The sequence below is a fragment of the Triturus cristatus genome, chromosome 11, assembly GCF_964204655.1.
Source record: "Triturus cristatus chromosome 11, aTriCri1.1, whole genome shotgun sequence".
NCBI lineage: Eukaryota > Metazoa > Chordata > Amphibia > Caudata > Salamandridae > Triturus > Triturus cristatus.
In genome coordinates, this window is record NC_140594.1 from 944,213,379 (window position 1) to 944,234,779 (window position 21,401).

Consider the following 21,401-nt stretch of genomic DNA (forward strand, 5'->3'; position numbering starts at 1 on the left):
ACTTGGAGTTCTGTGTGGAGCCTGAGGCTCATATGTGAATACTGTGGCGAGGAAGACTGGACGAGGAGGTAATGGCATATATCCGGCGCACCTCAGTACTCACAGTAAAGTGTCGAGCCTTCTGTGATGCCGCGGACATCTGGTTCCTCCAAAGTGTAGGGAACCGAACATTTTTGCTTTGCGCATTTTACATTGCCTTCTAATTGCTCCCACCTGTTACTCTCCAATCGTGCCTGACGGTAACATGACTCGCACCTAACGTTGAGCGCCATCTTGAAGTGCGCATGATACCCGCACTTATAATGTGTATGGCCTAAGAATCTACATATTCCGACAACCAATGCGGTAACCAAAGTTCTTATATGATCGCCTTATCATATCAACAAGTGTTAGCAAGTAGTTCAGTGTAAACAATTAATCGCATAAATTTTAGGAGTATAGTATGTTACTCGGCCGCATCGTCAATATTTGTTTGGAAAAATGGGCGCCATGTTGTAGACAATATTGTTGTACTGTTAGCTGTTAAATCTGCCCAGGAATTATTTACCAAGGCATGCAGAGTAAACGGATTAATTATCTAACATACGTTAATCATAACCACATTGAGTATGATCGCACACTAGTTACGTAAAATATTATTCATAATGTCCATTTTTTGTGAAAATAACCCTCGATAATTATGTGCTTCGATATTAATCTCCAAAAATTCATATCATTAGTGAAAGTTAGTAATATTGGCTGCCATGTCTTGTCTGTTGTACGTTTTACGTTACTATGTTGAAATCCATTCCAACAGTACATTTTTCTAATGCTGCCACCACCATTGCTATCGTAGAGCATGTCACAGTATCCGACAACATCACCCTACGTCACCCTACTTAGATAGCAAGTGTATCCTAATAACTTCATATATCTATGTCCCAATGCTATGTGTGAATATAGGCATCAACATCATGTTTGTCTCATACTTGCTGTCTACACAACTCTGCGAAATTTACGTAGATCATGTGTAAAACACTCTACATTTTCTGCATATTCATCGTACGCCGCAGTCAAAAATTCATTATATTCAAAACAGATCACATAGATCTAAAATAAGAAAAGAGGAAAGAGAAAACAATCCAACACTTCAGTCATAATATCTGAAAAACAATGCTTACTCAACTGCCATCATAGAGAGTAATCAAAAGGTTCACCACCTGAGTCATAATTTCCCGACAGCTATACTTTTTCAACTGCCATCATAGAAAGTGATGAAATTCATTATTACAATTAAGACCCGATATAACAGCTCTCAATCGGCAGGTCCATAATGCCTCTGTCTGTCTTAATAATGTAGTCCTATCACCACCTCTGACATTGCTCTTGATCTGATCTAGGGCATTAAATGTGATCTGTGGTCTGTCAGGATGTATGTCGTGTATGTGTTGTGCTACCGGGGAATATTCATTTTTCTTCATGCCCCTGATATGTTCTTGTATGCAGATTTTGTTTTTTAAGGACCTAATGCTGCTACCTACATAGATTTGATCACACGCACACCTTAGTACATACACTACATGTGTCGTGTTACAGTTTATAAAGGAACCTATCCAATATTTTTTTGAATTGTTATATTGAAAGTTGACGCATTTATACAAACCAAATCTACAAACACAACAGTTGCCACATATATAGAAGCCATGCGGTTTCTCCGGCAACCAAGATTGAGATGTCACTTTAGGTTCTTTGACATGGCTTGGGCAAAGCATATTTCTCAATGTTTTGCCCTTACGGTAAATGACTTGTGGTGTATTCGAAACAAGATTCAATGGCAGAGAGTTGGATTGCAAAAGGTGCCAATTTTTTCGCAATATATTGTAAATATGTCTGCTATACATGTTGTATTCCGTCCGTGATGAATAAAACCTGGTCTTGATATTTATTATCCACCTTGGTGACCCTATCCCCAAGGGAATATTTTCTGTTTAAACTTATGGCCTTTTCTTCAGCTTTCTTCAGACAACTGGTGTTATATCCTCTCTTCTTAAAGTCTTTTTTAATATTCTTTAATGTTCTATCAAAGTTGGTTTCCTGGCTACAGTTACGACATGCTCGTACCATCTTGCCTTAAGGAATGGCCGCGATGGTAGAACTCGGGGGACAGCTGTCCGCATGTAATACACTGTTGCATGAGGTTACTTTCTTAAATATATCACTTTGGATATTACCTCCTGATAAATATAATCTCAAATCCAGGTATATGATCTCTTGTTTCAAACTGTTCATAGTAAGTTTGACATTAAAGGTATTGTTATTTAGATATAGAAAGTACTTTTCTACTTCTACACTACTGCCTTTCCATATTAAAAGAACATCGTCAATATATCTGACGTAAAACAAGATATTCTCCATCCAGTCACGTGCTCCTGGGCCCCAGGCATTCTCTATCTCATAAAGACCCATGAATAAATTTGCGTACAATGGAGCAAACCTATAGACCATCGCAGTCCCCTGTTGTTGTAAAAAACATTTCTCCCCATGCATGAAAGCATTCTGAGTCAGGATCAAGTCTGCCACCTCCAGCAACATCTGAGTATGTTCCAGGTGACATGCATTTCTCTTGTACAAAAAATAGGTTAATGCTAGTTAGCCCTGCAGACCCTATCCCCTAGGGACCAATTCATTTATTTATGAGAGGGAGGTGCACGACCCCCATCCCAAGGCATATTTAGCCACGGGGTCCCTATCCCCCATTGTCCAAAGTACGGCCCGTACCCACGTTCTGAAGGATCGTAGCACAACACCCACACCCCGCCCACACGCTCTGAAGGCCTGGGTACGGGCCGTACCCCCAATGTTGGTGTGCCGTAGGGGTACGGCCCGTACCCAGGCCTACAGAACGTGGGTACGGGTCGCACCACGCGTACCCCTACGTCACCCCAACGTTGGGGGTACGGCCCGTGCCCAGGCCTTCAGAACGTGGGTATGGGCCGTACCACCATTGTTGGGGTGACGTAGGGGTAGGCGTGGTACGACCCGTACCCACGCTCTTAAGGCCTGGGTACGGCCCGTACCCCTATGGCACCCCAACATTGGGGGTACGGCCCGTTCCCAGGCCTTAAGAGCGTGGGTACGGGTCGTACCATGCCTACCCCTATGTCACCCCAACAATGGTGGTACGGCCCGTACCCAGGCCTACAGAACGTGGGTACGGGTCACACCACGCGTACCCCTACGTCACCCCAACAATGGTGGTACGGCCCGTACCCAGGCCTTCAGAACGTGGGTACGGGCCGTACCACCATTGTTTGGGTGACGTAGGGGTAGGCGTGGTACGACCCGTACCCACGCTCGTAAGGCGTGGGTACGGGCCGTACCCCTACGGCACCCCAACATTGGGGGTACGGCCCGTACCCAGGGTGGTACAACCCGTACCCACGCTCTTAAGGCCTGGGTACGGGCCGTACCCCCAATGTTGGGGTGATGTAGGGGTAGGCATGATACGACCCGTACCCACGCTCTTAAGGCGTGGGTACAGTGCGTACCACAATTGTTGTGGTGACGGGACGCGTCCACGTCCACTTTCGCTGTGGCGGGGCGCAGGCCTTGGTGGACTCGCCCCCCCCCCCTGAAGTGATCAGACCCTGGAGGTACGGTATGTACAGGGCATGTATACATTTTGCCTTGGGTGGGGGTAATGTTTCCTGCCCCTGCCCCCCACCTTTGCCCCTGGGTGTTGTTTTGAGCTTCTGCGGCGTCTGTGTCGGTTCCTGTGCACCAGGTCGTAGGCTATGAGGGCCGGGATGACACGTAGGATGGGGTCCATGGCTGTCTGTCGCGTACAGGTGCTCCTTCCTCGCGTCCTCCTCAATTTCCTGGCAGTTTTTGGCTGCCGTAAAATATTATCCGTGCGGAGTGACATAGGCACGAATCGTACTTGCTGGTTCGTAAAACGCTGCCTGACTCCGTCCGGACGTCATGTACGCGGTGTCCCAGATCGGAATTGTGGGTATATTTTAGCCGGTCGGTGTTTTTTACGATTCGTACGGAAATGGTATTTCTGTACGAATCGTACTTGCGGGTTTGTAAGGTGGTTTTCCCGGGTACGAGTCGGACGGTGAAAACGCTCCGTACAACAGTTCGTACCCGGGTTTTACAGGATCGGAATCGGCACCTTTGTGTACCAAAGCTTTGTAGAATCTTCGTAAAGCCCTACATACGATCCCAAGAGATGCCCATCTGATTCAGAGCCTAAGAGCTAACTACAAGGTGGTCAGAGAGAACAAATTAAAATCACAAAGGGAAGAAGCCTGGTTGGAATTGACGAGAGCCACAGAGGGAAAAGATTGTAAAGGCTTCTGGAAAGTGGTAAATGCACCCTTTCTCCAGGAAGATGCAGGATCTTCTGTTGACTCCGATATTGAGGAATTGGGCTGGGTAACACACTTTTAAGATATCTTTCAGAGTTCTCTAGAGATCAATATCCCTAACAGTTCTCTAAATGAGAAGGCAAATCTCATCCCCTTAAAGTTTGAGCTGGATGAGATTTCTGTCACAAACCAGTTCTTTAAAAGCCCCTGGCCTGGACGGGGTTCCCGCTGACATCTTTTTGAGTCCTTCAGATGGATCCCTCTATTGACAAATGCGTTTGAAGCTGTTGCTAAAGTGGATCCCCCAAATCATGGAAACCCTCCACCATTATACCCATCTACAAAAAAGGGGACAGGGGAGACCCTAAAAAGTATAGGCCGATTTCATTGATTGATAGTACAGCCAAGCTAATGGGTTGACTACTCCTAAATAGATTGGAGGATTGGTTAGCGGAGAAATGAATCGATGCCTTTCCAAGGTTCAATATGGTTTCAGAAAAAGGCAAAGGGACATTGATCAAAGCTAAAACCTAAATATGATTGTTGATAAATACACAATAGCACAAAAGGGTCACTTGTACATGGCAATCATGAACTTATCAGCCACATTCGATTGCGTGGCTCATCTTAAGTTATGGGATATCAGGATCCCATGGGAATGCATACTGCAATCATCAATTTTATAGGCAGCTCTATGTAGGGGGCCACAGCTAGTGTCAGGTTCGACAGAGCCAGAGAATGCACTAAGCCATTTGGCATCAAGCGTGGAGTGAGACAAGGATGTGTGCTCGCTCCATTCTTCTTTTTCCTGTATACCAATACGGTGGAGAATGCCCTAGTAAGATGCCCTAAGGATGTACCGTATATCAAAGGGGGTCATCTCCCGATTCTCCTCTATGCAGACAATGCAATGCTCATGGCACGTACCCCTAGAGCACTGCACAGCCTCACAGAGGAATTTGCTAGGTTCATTCTTTCCTTGGACCTGTATGTCAACCAGTCAAAATCCTTTGTATTAATAACAGGTACATCGCTAAAGAAGTGTCCAGCGTAGAGTGGAGGTGGTAGATTCTTTTCTATATCTCTGAGGCTTATTTGATTGCAAGCATATGGTGAGCAATAGAACCATGCATTTGGAAAGAGATTTAGCAGTCATCTTAAAATTTTCAAAGAAGGTGCACAATAAACCCATTCCTGGAATTTTACATATTTATTCCTCAGAAGCTAAGGTGACAGCCACTGATGGGGTGGCAGCGTGGGGCATAGTAAATATAGATTCTTTACAATGCATACAATATGCCTTTGCTAATAGGCTACTTTCCTTGCCTTGATGTTGTCCCAATTCTATATGTCATAATGAGTTGGGTTTCTCTTATATTTGTGATGCTGTTAAATTGCCCCCCCCCCCCCGTTACAGTGGCATTCTATTTGGAAAAGTGAGAAGTTTACCTTAAATCAAGCAGTATTAAGGGATTGCTTTAAACTGGATCATGCCAAAGCGATACCATGGCTGAGATATGTGAGATTCACATTGGCAAGTATTGGTCTGTGCAAGCTGTTTGACTCACCGTTAATTTGTGCTACCTTCCCTAACACTAAATTGAAGCATGTCTTCTTAGAAACTGCAGATGCTATTCAACAGGAGGTTAACAAATATATATTTAGTGTGGCACTTTACTACAGGTCATCCACAGTAAGATGTGATGTTCAATCCTACTTAACCTTTGTTCATAATCTGCAGCACCTTTTTATTTTGGTTAGATTTCACCTAAATCTTTCGCACTCATGGTGGGCTTCCCAGGTCATACTCTCACATTTAAAAATTTGGCCAGCTCTCCATGTGATGGGGTCTTAGAACAACATCCCATTATTTACTCTTTTTTGTTTCTTTTATTTCCAACAGAGAAAATTAATATTGATTCTATATCTGCACTCAATGAACTTTAGACAGTATAAACAAGCACTTACCCAGCCATTTCCAACGGCTTGATAGTCCTCTAATCTGCTTGGTTTCGGCAAAGTACTTATGGTCTATTGTCAAACGCAGGAAAGTACTTTCTTGGCTAGCAAGGGAAAGCCACCGTTTTATATGTTTGCTACTATTGGTTAAAGGGTGTGGTATCAGGTTTAGTGGGCATTGTTTTAACTTTGAATGCTTTATTAATTCAATAAAGAGGTACAATAACAATTTATGTAATTTGTAGCCACTGGTCAGCAATATTTTTATAACTTTATTTTATATGGTTTACCAATAATAGTTTAGTTAATAAACACATTTTTAGCTGTATTTAATGTTTGCATTTCCTTTTATTGCAAAGAAATATTGAGAATAAAGCATTATTAACTTGACTGACTCTACACTGTTCACATGATGATTAATGCCAAACATTCATCCACGTTCTGCAAAGTCTGTTTTGAAGTCAGCTAGGCCTTGGAATTGTCAACTGCTCGTTTCACCTCGCCACCGTGTTGGGTTGAATGGTTGGGAGATTTCATTATGAATTCATAAACATTTCATGACATCCCACACCCTGCTTATTTTGAAGTTGTACTGTTTGAAATTGCATAAAGTAAGGGTAATATGTTCAATACCAATGAATGAGGATGTATAATATATACTGTTACTAATAAAAATGGTCTCCATTTCTCAATATGTCCAATTGCAGGAATCTGCCACAGAAGAGACCTCCACTCCAGACCAGGACCAGGACCAAGCCTTCAGTGATGACAACACTCTCGGTAATCCAGATGACAATGAGGATCCTGGTTCATCTGGTCAGCCTGTGCACCTCCCAACCCAGTTGAAACACCTACGCTACCCGAAGCCTCTGCTTCCTGTGTGCTCTCAGTCCTGGGTAATGTTGAGAACACAGCACCAGTCTATGTTGAGAACAATCGCACTCCTGAGTGAATGATGTAGACCAAGTGGAGAAAAGTGGGTAGGTGCAGCTTGGTTGACCCTCCTGAGTGCGAGGGTATACAATATACTCTGAATGCGCTATCCCAAACAGTGGAAAACGTCACCAAGGTGCACTCTGAAATGGATTTCAATAATTGTAATCAATACTTCTTGAATTTTCCTGTATACAGCTTTATTCAAATCTTTCTTCAGATTTATTTGTTCAAAACAGTGATTGTGTTCATCATGTTTCTCAAACAAACGCCCAATGCATTTCGGGCCTAGCCATTCTTCAGGGGACTTTTTTGACATAATTTATTGGAGAGTTTGTTTAAAGTCATCATGTACGGAAAGTGCCTCAAGTTTAGAGTGTGAGAGATGGACGTGGTATGCGGTGGCTCGTGGAGTCCCGTTTCCCGATTTAGGCACTCGTTCAACCCAAGTTTTTTCACTGCGAGCCTCCTCGGGTCCTTGCAAGCTAATTCTCAAGCATTGGGCATTTGTTTGAGAAACATGATGAACACAATCACTGTTTTCAACAAATAAATCTGAAGAAAGATTTGAATAACAATATATACAGGAAATTTTAAGAAGTATCGATTACAATTATTGAAATCCATTTCAGAGTGCACCTTGGTGACGTTTTCCACTGTTTGGGATAGCACATTCAGAGACCACAGCACCACCAGCTCCACCTCAGCCAGGACCCAGTGGGATGGGGCACACTTGGCCATGGCCACAGGGTAGTGGGGGTAGGGGTCGTGGGAGGGATTCTGTGGGCCAGCATTGAGTAGTCACTGGGGTCACTCACACCCAGGCCGACATCAACCAAGCCATGGGAACCTAACATCAGTACCAAGATATGATGGGCCAGTTACTCACTATGGGGCATATCAACAAGGGCTTTATCTCTGCTTTATTGGCTTTAAAAGCCAAAAAAGCAGAGATAAAACTAGCGCCCTATCAACAACAGGGTGCTAACACGCAAATTTGCATGTTAGCACCCTTTTACTCTACGCTTCCCCTTGCATCTCTAATGAGATGCAAAGGGGGCGTTCCAGAGTAAAATAATAGGAGAAATGTCGCTAAGCGACATTTCTCCTATTATCAAGAATGTCGCTATTCCTGTTAGAGACAAAAAAAGCAGCGCTAACCGCGGTTAACGCTGCTTTTTTACGTCTAATTTTCAGACTTAGCCATGATATCCTATGGAAGGAGGATATCATGGCTAAGTTTGCCTGTCCCTATCAACAAGGTAACGTGTGATTATCACTGGGTTTCCAGCGATAATCTCACGTTAGCCTGTTAGCGTGTAGATTTTTATCGCTATTGAGATAAGCGGTGCTAATAGCACGCTATCTCAGCGATAAAAATTCACGCTAGCCGGCGATAATTATCCTCACGCTAAGAGCGCTGAGCGATAATTATCGCCGGTTGTTGTTGATATGCCCCCAAACTCTGGGAGATTAAGCATTTGCAAAGGGAACTCAATTATGGCATGCAGGCTCACAACTCCAATATGGGCTCTGTCACTGTGGTCCCGCAGGACATTTACACCTATATGTGCACAGCTTTCCCAGCACCATCTACCCTTTCTGTGATCCTCCAACATCTGCCCCATCTACATCTGCCACAGAAAGTGAGGCCCTGCAACCGCAACAACCACCTGCAGCCACCCTAGGCCCTGCAACTGTGGATGCCCCACTCACCCACAGGAGGGGATGTCCACCCAGGTTACCAGGAGGTGAGGATGGCAAGACCTCCGCCACCACCAGCAAGAAAGCCCAACCCTAATTTCCCCCAGTGTGTGCTTACTATTTACTATGTGGACTATTTCTGGACACATTTGCATTTCTGATGCCAATAGAATTTTGGAAATTGAACTTCAAACAATTTTGGCTCTCCAACTATGATTTTATTCACCATGACTTACTTCTTTACTTTTTGGTTTGCCTATTCGTTTTCACCATGTTTAATTTATTTACATTTAATTCAATAAATTCACTACTCAAAAACTCATAGACTGGTGTTTTACACCTCAACTCTATCAAAGCATTTGTTTTCGTCCATCAGAACATTACAATGACAAAAATCAAAGTATTATGTAAGCATAGATAATTTGCAATTATTTAATTGATAATTATTTATGTTAATTGTATAATTAATATTGTTTTTTAGTTTTAGGTGCGGGTTGTTGATTAATTTTTGCAATTAATATCAATTATTTGATTGTTAATTATTTATGTTAATTGTATAATTAAAAAATTTAGTTTTACAATTTTAGGTGCAGGTTGGGGGATTTGGAGGGGCATAGGGTGGGAAGTAAATTAATTATAATTAATTTATAATACATTTTTACTTTTTATTAACTATTTAAATGATAATTATTTATGTAAATAGTCTTTTTTAAGTTTGAGGTGTTTTGTAGGGGTTTATGGTGTGTAGTAAATAAATTATAATTTATAAATAATTAATTTATACTTATTTATATTTATTTACTTGATTATTATTTATTTAATTGTATAAATACTTTCTTTAAGTTGAATTTAATGTACGGGTTGTGGGTTTTGTATGGGTACAGGGTGGGAAGAAAGTAAATTATAATTATTTCAAAAATTATTTATTATTATAAATAATTATTTAATTGATAAATAATTATGTAAATTTGCTAATATATATTTCTACGGGGTGTTTTGTGGCTTTTCTATGAGTAAAGGATGTGCAGGGAATTATAATAATAATTAATAGTTTTTTTAAATTTTAAATAATTGTAGATAATTAATTATGTAAATGTGTAATTAAATACTGTTTAGGTTCTATGTGTGAATTGTATTTGTAGGTGTAAAGGGTATAATTAATATATTCTTAGTTCATTGGTAATATTAATTGTTTAATTGATTATTAATTATGTAAATTCTTCAATTCATGTTTTTTTAAATTTCTATATTAGATGTGGGTTGTTAGTTTTTTACGGATCAAGGGTGGAAAGGTAATTAACATGTAGTTGTTTTATTAGTAGTTAAATAGTATTCATATTTTAATAGATTATGTAAAATTTGTAAATATTATAAATGAAAATAGAATTTTAGATGTGTGGTGTGTAGCTTGTAGAGGTGTAGGGTAGAAAGTTATGTAAGGAATAACAACATTAAAAAAAATACATTTTTTTAAATAGTAAATTATTATTGTATGTGCAAGTTGTGTTATGCTTTTTAATTGTAAATGTTATTGTATTTATTGGTTGTTAATATTTTTACAATAGATTTTGGTATTTTGATAAAATCTGTATTCATTTTTAATCTGTATTAGACATTGTAATACATTTGTAATTTGTTAATTTGAAAAAACAGAGATTTTTTGTATTTAAATATTTTGATTTTTTGTTATTTACTATAGTTTTGTTATTATTTACTTTACTTGAGGTGAAATAATCTGTTACTAATGCCGCATAGAGCACAGTGGCAGTAGCCAATTTTACCCATCCGCAATCCAACACTTTCCCTACTCTTGCACTCATTGGTGTCGGAATAATAAACTTTACCCCTCCGCAATCCAACACTTTCCCTACTGTAGTACTGAGTAGAGTGGGAATAGTACATTTTACCTCACCAACATCCAACACTTTCCCTACTGTTATATTGAGTGTAGTCGGAATTGTACATTTTACCCCTCCATAATCCAACACTTTACCTTACTGTTGCATTGAGTGCAGTGGGAATAGTAAATTTTACTCTCCGCAATCCAATACTTTTCCTATTGTTGCATTGACCGTAGTGGGACTTGTAAATTTTACGTCACCTGAGTTTGACAATTTGGGACTGATTACGAATCTGGCGGTCCAGAGACCACCAGACTCATGGTGGGGCAGAGGTAGTAGATCCAGCCACCGCTGCACCAGCGGTCTGACTGCCCCATTTGGAGTTGGTCGGTCGGACCACCCTGGGACCATTGGATTCACCAGGGAACCACCGTTCCCTGTCATTAGAGCGGCGGTCAGAGACCACAATAGCTTGGAGTGACAGCCGTGCTCCCGCAAGCATATTGCAGGTTTCCTGAGCTCCAGGGTTTACATGGAGGTTCTTCCTCCTTGTAAACCTTGGAGGAGAGGAAACGAAGGGGACCCTACAAGGCCCCCCTGTGCCTCAACTGCATGTGGATGCACACAGGGAGGGGCATGACATGTGTCCCCCTGTATGCATTCACATAGGTTCCTGTACGGCATGGACTTTTTTAGTCACCTTGTAGTGTGGTCCCATTGAGGTGCCTTTTTCAAAGGCACCGCAGCCTTTAAAAGAGGCACCGCCATAGGACCACCATGCCTCTCACCTGCCAGACTTCTGGAAAGTTGTAATCTGTCAGGCTGAGTGGCGGCGACCTTCAGTGGAGCAGTGGCATCGCAGTTTGCACCACCACACCAACTCCGCGGAAAACTCATAATGGGCCCTTTGTTACTATTTATAAGCTGTAGTGGGAATAGTATATGTATTAATTTAAAAATGTTGTCGTTTTCTTTATATTGTTAGTTAAATTTATAATCTTTATAATTATTAATGTATTTAATATTTTATTTATTTTTTGTAAATTCTAAATTAGTATTTTGTTTGAGTTTTTCATTTTCAATTCAAATTATTTTTTAAATAATTTATGTTGTTGGATATATGTATATATATATTATTTTAATAGTATTAAATAAAAAAAAAGTGTATCAAAATATGAATTAACATTTTTATGTAATACTATTATTAAATTAGACATTTGTAAATAAAAATATATATATTAATATAGATGTTTGTTTTAATATTGGAATATATTTGTTAAATTTTTCAAAAAAAATTACATATATTTTATTTTCATTATATGAGTATGATTGTTTAAGTTAATTAATGTTTACTATTTAAATGTACATATATTTAAAAATCGATATTTTATACAACTATATTAGTGACCACAATATTTGTATATTTTATTTTAAGTATAGGAAGTTGATATTTTTGACATCGGTGTTTTTGACTCAATATTTTTGTATGGAGATATTTTGGAAGTCAATATTTTGTCAGTGAACCGGAAATTAGATAACACATTATATACTCTCCACAACTGTACATAAAATTGTTCTCATTACAAAAAAATGTAGATGATGTTAGCTATGTGCATGGTCCCATACATCACTATACCAGGGGTCTCCAAACAGTTGTATGGGAGATACCAGTAGCTTCCAGACCCCTTCAGAGTAGCACACAGCCTTGAAGTCATTTATTAGTTTGGCACAAGGTCAGTTTTGCATGTAAAAGTTAGGGGAAGAATGTGACAATGTGACATCATAATTATCAGGCTGCACATAACAGGGCTTGGCAATGAGCAGTGCCCAGTTAGAATCATGGGCTAGGCTTGGGCTGAGTCACAGGGAAACAACTGAAGCACTGATGTATATCTGTCATTAACATATATCCTTCCCAGTTCAAATTTTGAGTTGTGCTTAAAAATTTGCCCCTAAATGCTTTTAAATGGGCGACAGTTGAAAGGGAAAGTTACTTAACTTATTGAGTTGACACTTTGGGGTCTATTATGATGTCGGGCGGATCGCCACCGCCCGCATGGCGGTGCCGATCCGCCCGACATCATCCCCCGCCCGCCTCCCATTACCCCCCTGCCATATTATGATAGTGGGGGTACCGCGGCGGGTGGGAAGACCGTCCGCCGCTTTTCTGCCCGGTCGACAAAAAAAAATGCAGAATGCACCCGCCAGTGTGGCGGGGGCATCCTAATTGCACATGCGGGACCACTGCAAACATAACGGCCGGCCCCGTTTCCGGGGCGATTCCGCCCACCTTCGTAATAGACCCCTTTGTTTCATCTTACTCCCATTTCAAAGTGTGTCATGTTCAGACTGCAGGCCCCTTTCTCACAGTGCAGTACAATAGAAGAGTGGTCACAGTAGCAACAATTTTTAAAAACAAAAATTAAGCAGCATTCACAATACCGATTTAAGTTAGACTGCAAAACATGCAATTTATTTTGAATACGCAATTCAATTGTGGCAACATAGTTGCTCTTTCATCGAGAAATAATTCTGATATTTTTGAACAGGTGCTCAAGTGTGGGGAAAGAAGAAGATAGAGTGTTTGTGGTCAAAGTGAAACCATGAGGGTGGTGGACAAGGAAAAGGTAGTGTGACATATATCCATCAAATTCACAAAGTGAGACTGATCCGGCCTAACATAGGTCAATTGTTCCAAATGTATCACTTAGCATTACATGAACACTGTTAATGAATTACAGTTGTCAAGGCTTGTGAGTTAGTTGTAGTCAACGTTTCGACCCCTAAGAAATGAACAAGGTGATTCCAGCCTCAGGGTGGGGTCTTCATCAGGACTGTACGGATAAGGAGCACCTAGAGGCAATATGATACTCCGTGTTAGGAGGGTATAGTTTCAAAAAAGGGTAGTGAATGCTCATGAATAAAGGTAGGGATTACCTAATTTTGCAACCAGCGCATAACTTTAGGCTGGGCGGTCATGTAGGGTTGGGCTCAGCAGAGCTCCTAAGTACAGAGAAAACACAGATTCAGCATGTGAACTCAAGAACTAATCAGTACATAAAATTCTAGATCTCTGGTCCCCTGCTGACTGAGCACTTACTGAAAAAAGGGGTGAAGGTACGGCCAACCGTGCACATACTTGGAGGTGAACTGAGGGTCAAACGATCCTTTGCAGTTTCCAGACAAATCTATCTAAAACAATGAATGACAGAAAGGGTATGCGTCAGGTATGCTTAAGACGCAAAGGGCAGGAGAATAACCTACTTTGAAAATCATAAAGGTCAAACACAAGACTGAAAATTGTGGTCCTGTGTGGAATGCCTAATCATGGCTAAAATTGCCACCTGAGTGTCGTGGGAAGAGCGGGGGCTCCAAGAGTAACAAGGGAACCCGACTAAATAGTTCCGCTCTCGCCCCAGCACCCATTGTTGGTGAAAACACGCATTAGCGGTCATGTTGCGCTTAAATATCTCCCTAAAGTTTTTGTAAGATAAGAGGCAGTGGGCAGCGTGTGCTTACAAAATGGTCAATAAACCATGTGCGGCCCCTAGATGCAGCGAATGCAACGTACCTTGTATTTACAACCATCTGGCTCCAATTCTGCTGGCAGAATGAGCTTGCGGTTCATCATCCCGTATTTAAACACGGACGGAGACGTGCACGTGAGGTGCAGCGGCTGGATGTCTCCACATACTGTAACGTGAGACGCAAAGGCCTGTCAATGGCTGTCAAAAGCTTAACGGTGGCGTTTAAGGGATATCACAAAAGACATATCTATTGCCTTTAATAGGCACGGTTGTGGAGGTCTGAAAACGGTGAACAGGACCAAGTGTATTAGTGGAACATGTTATTGTTTAATAGGAGACGATGAAAAGCCTGATTACCATGATGGTACCGATTAGCACATTGTGCCTACAAGTTTATCTGTACTATTGTTAGACAATCATTGAAACATTGTAACAGACACATAGAAGATTTCTAGGAGCATAAAGCATTCCGATGTGGTCATACCAAAGAAAGCCCCTTAGGGATAACATATATTGTTGAAAATTACACACAGTAAGATAAAAAACATTGCAGGAAACAACAGGGTTGGAATAACCAGATATACATATTATGTATTACTCATGCATGGATTTCTAGTGGCGTAACATTAAACAATCTTACGGGTAGGAAAACAAGCGTATACGTTGCTGAGTATATAACATATAGTGAAACATAAACACGTTATAGGAGTATAACAGGGTTGAAGTAACCAGATGTACATATCATGTGATACCCATGTATGGTTATCTGCGGTGTTTCAGTTTGTCATACTGAGTGGCAAGGTGTGCCTTGAAATTATATAAACTCATTACATTGAGACAATATGATAGTCACATAATGCATAGTTAGTAGCTGTCGCACATGTGGATTCATGGCCTCGTGATCTAGATGTAATGAGCAGAATAAATAGCATCTTAGGGGGTCCTTCATACCATGATAACAGTTAGGGCACAGTGTCATATGCAGATAAGAGAGCATTATTCAGTGGCGAGAATGGAAAGTTGTGCATTTGTGCAACTAAGTTCATTAAGACCATTACTCACAGTGTCCATCTTCTGCATCCATTTGCATTCTCGTACATTCAAAATAGAGCTAATGTCACCTCCCCTACTCCCCAAAGACACTTTTTCCAAAACTGGCCATCTCATTGATTCTGGTTTATGTAGTTTTGTGGTGAAATGTTCAACAAGCGGTGCACCTACTGTGCGTCAACTGATGCTACTACACTGTTGTAGTATCCTTGTTTTTACTTTTTCTCTCGTTTGGCCTATGTACAACCATTACAAGGGCAAGATGCCATAGATCACATCTGTTATGTCGGAGCTAGAGTGAACATATGATGTGTTGTTTGTAACAACATTTCTTGATCTCAATGGTCAGCTTTCATGCTTTACATTTAGTCCATTTGAAATGTCCCGCTATTTCCGGTAGGTTCCAGAGTGTTTGGACAGTGGGTTGCGGGGGGGTGTCCAATAGAGACCGAACTACATGGTCTCTGACGCTCTTTGCGTTTTTTGAAGGAATGCATTGGGGGAACCGGGATCTCAAGATCGTCCGACATAAGTTTCCAGTCTCTATTAATGATCCTCTTGATTTCGTTGCTCCTGGTGCAGAATGTGGTCACGCATATCATCCTTGGCATGTCTGTAGGACGTTGTTTGGGAGTAAGGAGCGCATCTCGGTCGTAGTACCATGCTCTATTCCTTGACCGTTTGACTAACCATTTGGGATAGCCTCGTCAATGAGGCGGTTGATCAGATCTTCTGATTCTCTAAAAAAGTCATCTTTAAGAGAGCAATTTCTTCGGATCCGGAGAAATGACCCAAATGGCAAGTTGTCACAGATGCCTCTTGTGTGGTGGCTGGAGTATCTCAGCAGTGTATTACGTTCAGCTGATTTTCTGTAGAGTGTAGTGTATAGATAAACATTATCTAATTTCATGGTGATATCTTGAAAATCGATGGTATTCTTATTCCAATGGATGGTAAATTTTATATCAAGGGATCTAGTATTGAGCCATTCGTAGAAACCCTGGAGGTCTGTTTCGATTCCTGTCCAGATCAGTAGGACGTCATCTATGTAGCGGCACCAATGCATCACATTTGCTTTGTAGGGGTTGGTATGATGGAAAATTAATTGTTCCTCAAAATCATCCATGAAGAGGATAACCAGATCCGGGGCGAAGGCTGCCCTCATAGCCACTCCCTTAGTTTGGAGGAAAAACTTGTTTTGAAATAGGAAGAAGTTCTTCATCATGGCTACTTCTAGTAGCTCTACAATGAATTCCGTTGGGACACAGGCTGGTCGTGGTCTTCTGTCTAGAGCTTTGGCCATTGATTCTAGTGCTGGTCGTTGTGGGATGCTTGTGTAAAGAGACACTATATCAAGTGTCACAAGTAATTGGGTCTCTTGGTCAAATGGCATGTTGTCAATCAGGTTGATCACTTGCATGGTATCACGCAGGTATGCCTTAGTTAGTTCAGCAAGTGGCTTGAGAAAGTAGTCGATGTACTTGCATACAGGTTCCAGGAGGGAGCCGCAACCAGAGATGATGGGCCTTCCAGGGGGGTGTTGTAAGTTCTTATGCACTAAGGGTAAAGTGTAGATCGTTCGGAGGCGTGGTTGTTTGGTGTTGAGGTATTCAAACTCATGGTCTGAAACAAATCCTGCTTGATTACCTTTCTCAATAATGGTCAAAATCAATTTCCTGACGTCTTTGGTGGGGTCCGTAGTGAGTCTAGTGTAGCTCACGCCGTCCTGAAGTTGGGAGTAAATTTCAGCCTTATAATCTGGTGTATTTTGGTCAACAATAGCCCCACCTTTATCTGCTGGCTTAATCACTATCGCCCAGTTGTGCTTCAGGGTTTCAAGTGCATCACGTTCTCCCTTGGTCACATTGTGCTTGGTATGTTGTTTGGTAGAACACACTTTCAGTACATCACAGAGCACCACACTTTCAAATTCAAGTATTTTGAATGGCATCATGTGCGCAGGAGGCATGAACATAGATGGTATTTGCAGTCCTGTCTGTGACGTAGATGATACCAGTAGAGAATGTTTGAAATAGTGTCTCAGCCTAATTTTGCGGAAGAAACCATGCAGTTCTGTTTTGATGTTGAAACGGTTGAGATAGGTAGTAGGCACGAAGGAAAGGCCTTTGCTCAGAACACTTAATGATGGGACTTCTCACTTCTATCACCATCTGTATGTTCGTCGGCAGGTCTGGATCTCTCCATGGTTCTCCGGGGGGAATCTCACCTGCTTCTGGACCTGTCCCTGCTGTCGACCTGTATCCCAATTCTGCTGGTTCTGTCCTCGGCATGTGGTTCTGTTCCAATTTTAGCTCCTGCCTCTGGGCAGTCTCCATTATCCTTCCTCTAAAAAAGAAGGGGGTACCTGTGGTGGTTGGTACCAGGTGTCTTGGTACTGATACCCACTACTGGTTCCTGCTTGTTCACCGTCACTTCCGGAGCTGTTGGACCCCGAGGAATCAAGAGAAGGTGGTGTACCGTCTGTTCCCTCTGTATCCTCCTCTTCCTCTGTTGTAGAAATGCCCTTGGTTGTCCTGCTTAAAATAGTCTTCCTGGAGATACGGATATTTGGCCTTCTTGTTGAAAAACCTAATGTCTTTGGCCAATTTGTCCAATTTTTTAGCTTGAGTGTTGGTATCAAAGTCCTTGATGGTCTTTTCCAATCTCTCTAGGGCTTCTTTGGCATTGGTGAGTGCTGAGTCTCCGCTAATTTCAAGCTTAAGGTTGTTGGTCTCGTTTAATAACTTCTCCACTTGCTCAATTGCAGTCTCTATGCCAAGCACCATCCAGTGGCGCAAACAGTTATTGGCTACAAATCTAAAGCCTTCCTTAAATTTGGGTTGATCCACAAAGATAGCTGGCTCGTTTCGGACCTGTAAGCCCCCAGGAATAATATTGGCCTGGAGATACTTGGTCAGGAGACGTGTTACTCACAGTGGCGAGAATTTACTGAGCCAGAAGTAGGCTACATCACAGAATATACAGGAGCCCCCTGGCCTAGATGATGTATCAGGCCTGGATTGGTGACTTTTAGGCCTGGGCGAAAATTTCGTTCCGTTCGCGGAAATTGCTATAATTTGACATCTTCGCGTTCCGCGGAGAGCGCGAAAATGTCAAAATTGCCGGTTTCCGCAGCTTGGCAATAATTTGTTTCTTGCTCGCGCTGTAAAATAATACATTCTCGCGCGCGATCGCCTTACCTGAATCCCTGCGTTCGCCGACAAGTTCTCTTGATCCGGTCGCGTTCTCCATGAGATGTTGTATTGTTTTTAGCCATTTGCGCTGTCTCGCGACAGTTCGCGCCCGCAGTGACGTCATGCGTCGCGCGATCACGTCTTTCTTCTCGCGATCATGCACCGCGAGACAACTCAAAACAAGATGGCCGCGCCCGCAAGCAACCGCATGGGTAAGTTGGCGACCCGCAACCATGCAGAAAATCTCGCGAACATGCGGGAAAAAAACTTCTGCATTTTCGCGATATTTCCGCTTGTTTGAGATAATTTTAAACATTTTCGCGATAATTTGCGAAAGTTAATTTCGCAAATTCCGCCCACCCCTAGTGACTTTATGACTTGACATGGGAGGAGGGTAGTCAACAGGTCACTACAAAGGTGTATTAAGATATTTGTTTTGGTCAGCATGTGAAAATGCACATGTTTTATGCTCACTTAGGGGCCTACTACGACTTTTTGGTTGAGCGGTAATGCTGCGGTGCAAACAGCCATGCCACTGCTTGCCAAAGATTGCGCCGCCCGCCAGAATATGATTTTTAGTACCCTGGCAGGTGGGAGGCATGGCGGTGCCTCTTTTAAAGACAGCGGTGCCATTAAAAAAAGCACCTCAATGGGACCACACTACAAGGTTCCTGCACGGCAAGGACTCGCAGATCCATGCTGTGGGGGAGCCTATGTGCATGCACACAGGGGGCACATGTTATACCCCCCCTGTGTGAATGCACATGGGGTTGAGGCACAGGGAGGCCCTGTAGGGCCCCTTATGCTTCCTCTCCGCCAGGGTTTTCACGGCAGTGGAATCGCCATGAAAACACTGGCAGAGAGGAAACTCTTATTGTGGCCTCTGACTGCTGCTCCTACGCCAGGGAACGACAGTTCTCTTGCGGAGCCGGCGGTCCCAGTGTGGTCCGACTCCCCGAGTCATAATTGGAGGGTCCGACTGCAGGTGCGACAGTACTGGATCCGCTGCAGCCACGCCACCACGAGTCTGGCAGTCCTCGGACCGCCAGACATGTAATAGGGCCCTTGGGAGTCATGCTAATGAGAGGTGCAGTAAGAATATTTTTACATCAATACAGACAAACAAAAAGTCAAAAGCCCTTTGTTTTTTTCTTTCATTTCTTGTATCCAAACAGGTCAATTCCCCATTTGGAAGGCCATCACGAGGAAGGTGCATACCCTAGGGGTCTACAAGTGGTGCAGCTTCCATTGCCGCAAGAGGTGGGTAGACCTACAATGCTGGACCAGAAAGTCAACTGAATTCCAACTCAGGCAGTCCTCTCAATGTGGGAAGTGCGTGCGCCACACCATGACCCCCTCTAATGGCATGCGTCCTTGCGGTGGCCTATCCCCAGCTTTATGGGCAGTTCGGGGCCCAACAGCACTAACAAGGGAGTAAGTTCTTATCAGAGTTTCAAATGTTACATGACAAATATTTTGTTACAGCCAGGATTTGACCCATCAACATTAAGGGTGACCCATGTCCAAAGCACAGGAAGGGTTCTTGAAGGTGTAAGATTTGCCCAATGTGTCTGATGATGTGCTTTGTCTATAAATTTGTTAGAAAGGATCCCACCTCTTTTCTGTTGACAAGCAAAGGGGTGTTCTGAGCAGACACGTGGGTGCCTTAACTCTACATGTTCATCAAGTTCTTCGACATCGTGAAGGACAGTAGTGCCAAATAGGCCAATAGTCTGTATTGTGTCAGGTGTGATGTTTCTTCGCTGTTGTGAATGATGTAATAGTAGCCCTGGCACATGTGACATAGCAACCTAGACACTTATGATACACTGGATGTACCAAATGTCACATTAGTAAGTTGGGATTCTGCACAAACAAAAGAGAGATGTGATACAAAATGACTAGTGACATCTGAATTAATGGCTCAATTCTAGAATTAAAACATATTCAATTTGTGTTTAGCATCAGAAATACTGTTTCATACATGTTAAAAGTGACAGATGAGCATGATGTCTTACTCCTTCACAAACGTGAGTGTATGCCAGTCTGTGTTTTGAACAAATAATTTGACTAGGCATACAATATTGTGGAAACACAGACAGGAATGTGTACACATTGGTGATAGAGTAACGCATACCCAAAACCATTTCTCCATGTTTTTTGTCATGTCGTGATGAAAAATTAATGATGGAGATAAATGGGAATCTTAAAGGGATTTTTGAACATGGATTGTTCCATCACATATATTTAAGAACATTCCATCAGAAAAATTAAGAATCAGGAAAACTTATGAGTAGTTAGGCAAATGTTGAAATGCATCAAGGTGTAATATTGGTACAACATTGCAGTATTTGTTGACACCCATTTATTCATATTTAACTTATTGAGAAAGAAAGGTATGCAGATATTAGGGCCTTGTGAACACACTTTACAAATGTGATTTTGGTTGATGCCCTCTTTGGTGACATCAGTTTACTATTATAAACTACTATAGCAAGCCATTCAGAGGGGTGAGAGTTCCTGGAGAGATATGATACTGGATAAGAGACAAGATCATACATGATATAGGAGCTATCGTCCGGAATAATGTAACTGTGACCAAATGTTTTCTGGCAATGTTGTCTACATGTATGAGCTTCTGCTAGTGTAGAACCAAAGTATGAAAGCCTTGAAGCAGGTGAAATCGGAAAACTTGGTAACTGTTTTGTGATTAAACATCATAATCAGTACTGTTTACACAGATTCAATAACACTATTGTATATGTAATTTTAGCATCATCAGGAGCAGAAAAGGAGAAGCTGCCAACGTAGGCGGGGGAATCTCTGTGCCCAGTGGTTCCT

The 21,401-nt window shown here is 42.0% G+C and overlaps 1 long non-coding RNA gene across 1 annotated transcript in view; it reads left to right on the plus strand.

Moving 5' to 3' along the window:
* LOC146785725 (uncharacterized) overlaps positions 1–19,820 on the plus strand; it is a 33,914-nt gene extending 14,094 nt beyond the window's left edge. Inside the window, exons 2-3 of the long non-coding RNA XR_014970835.1 lie at positions 7,019–7,207; positions 19,736–19,820. This is a non-coding gene — a long non-coding RNA (uncharacterized LOC146785725). The remainder of the gene's footprint in view (positions 1–7,018; positions 7,208–19,735) is intronic.
* Positions 19,821–21,401: the final 1,581 nt, after the last annotated feature.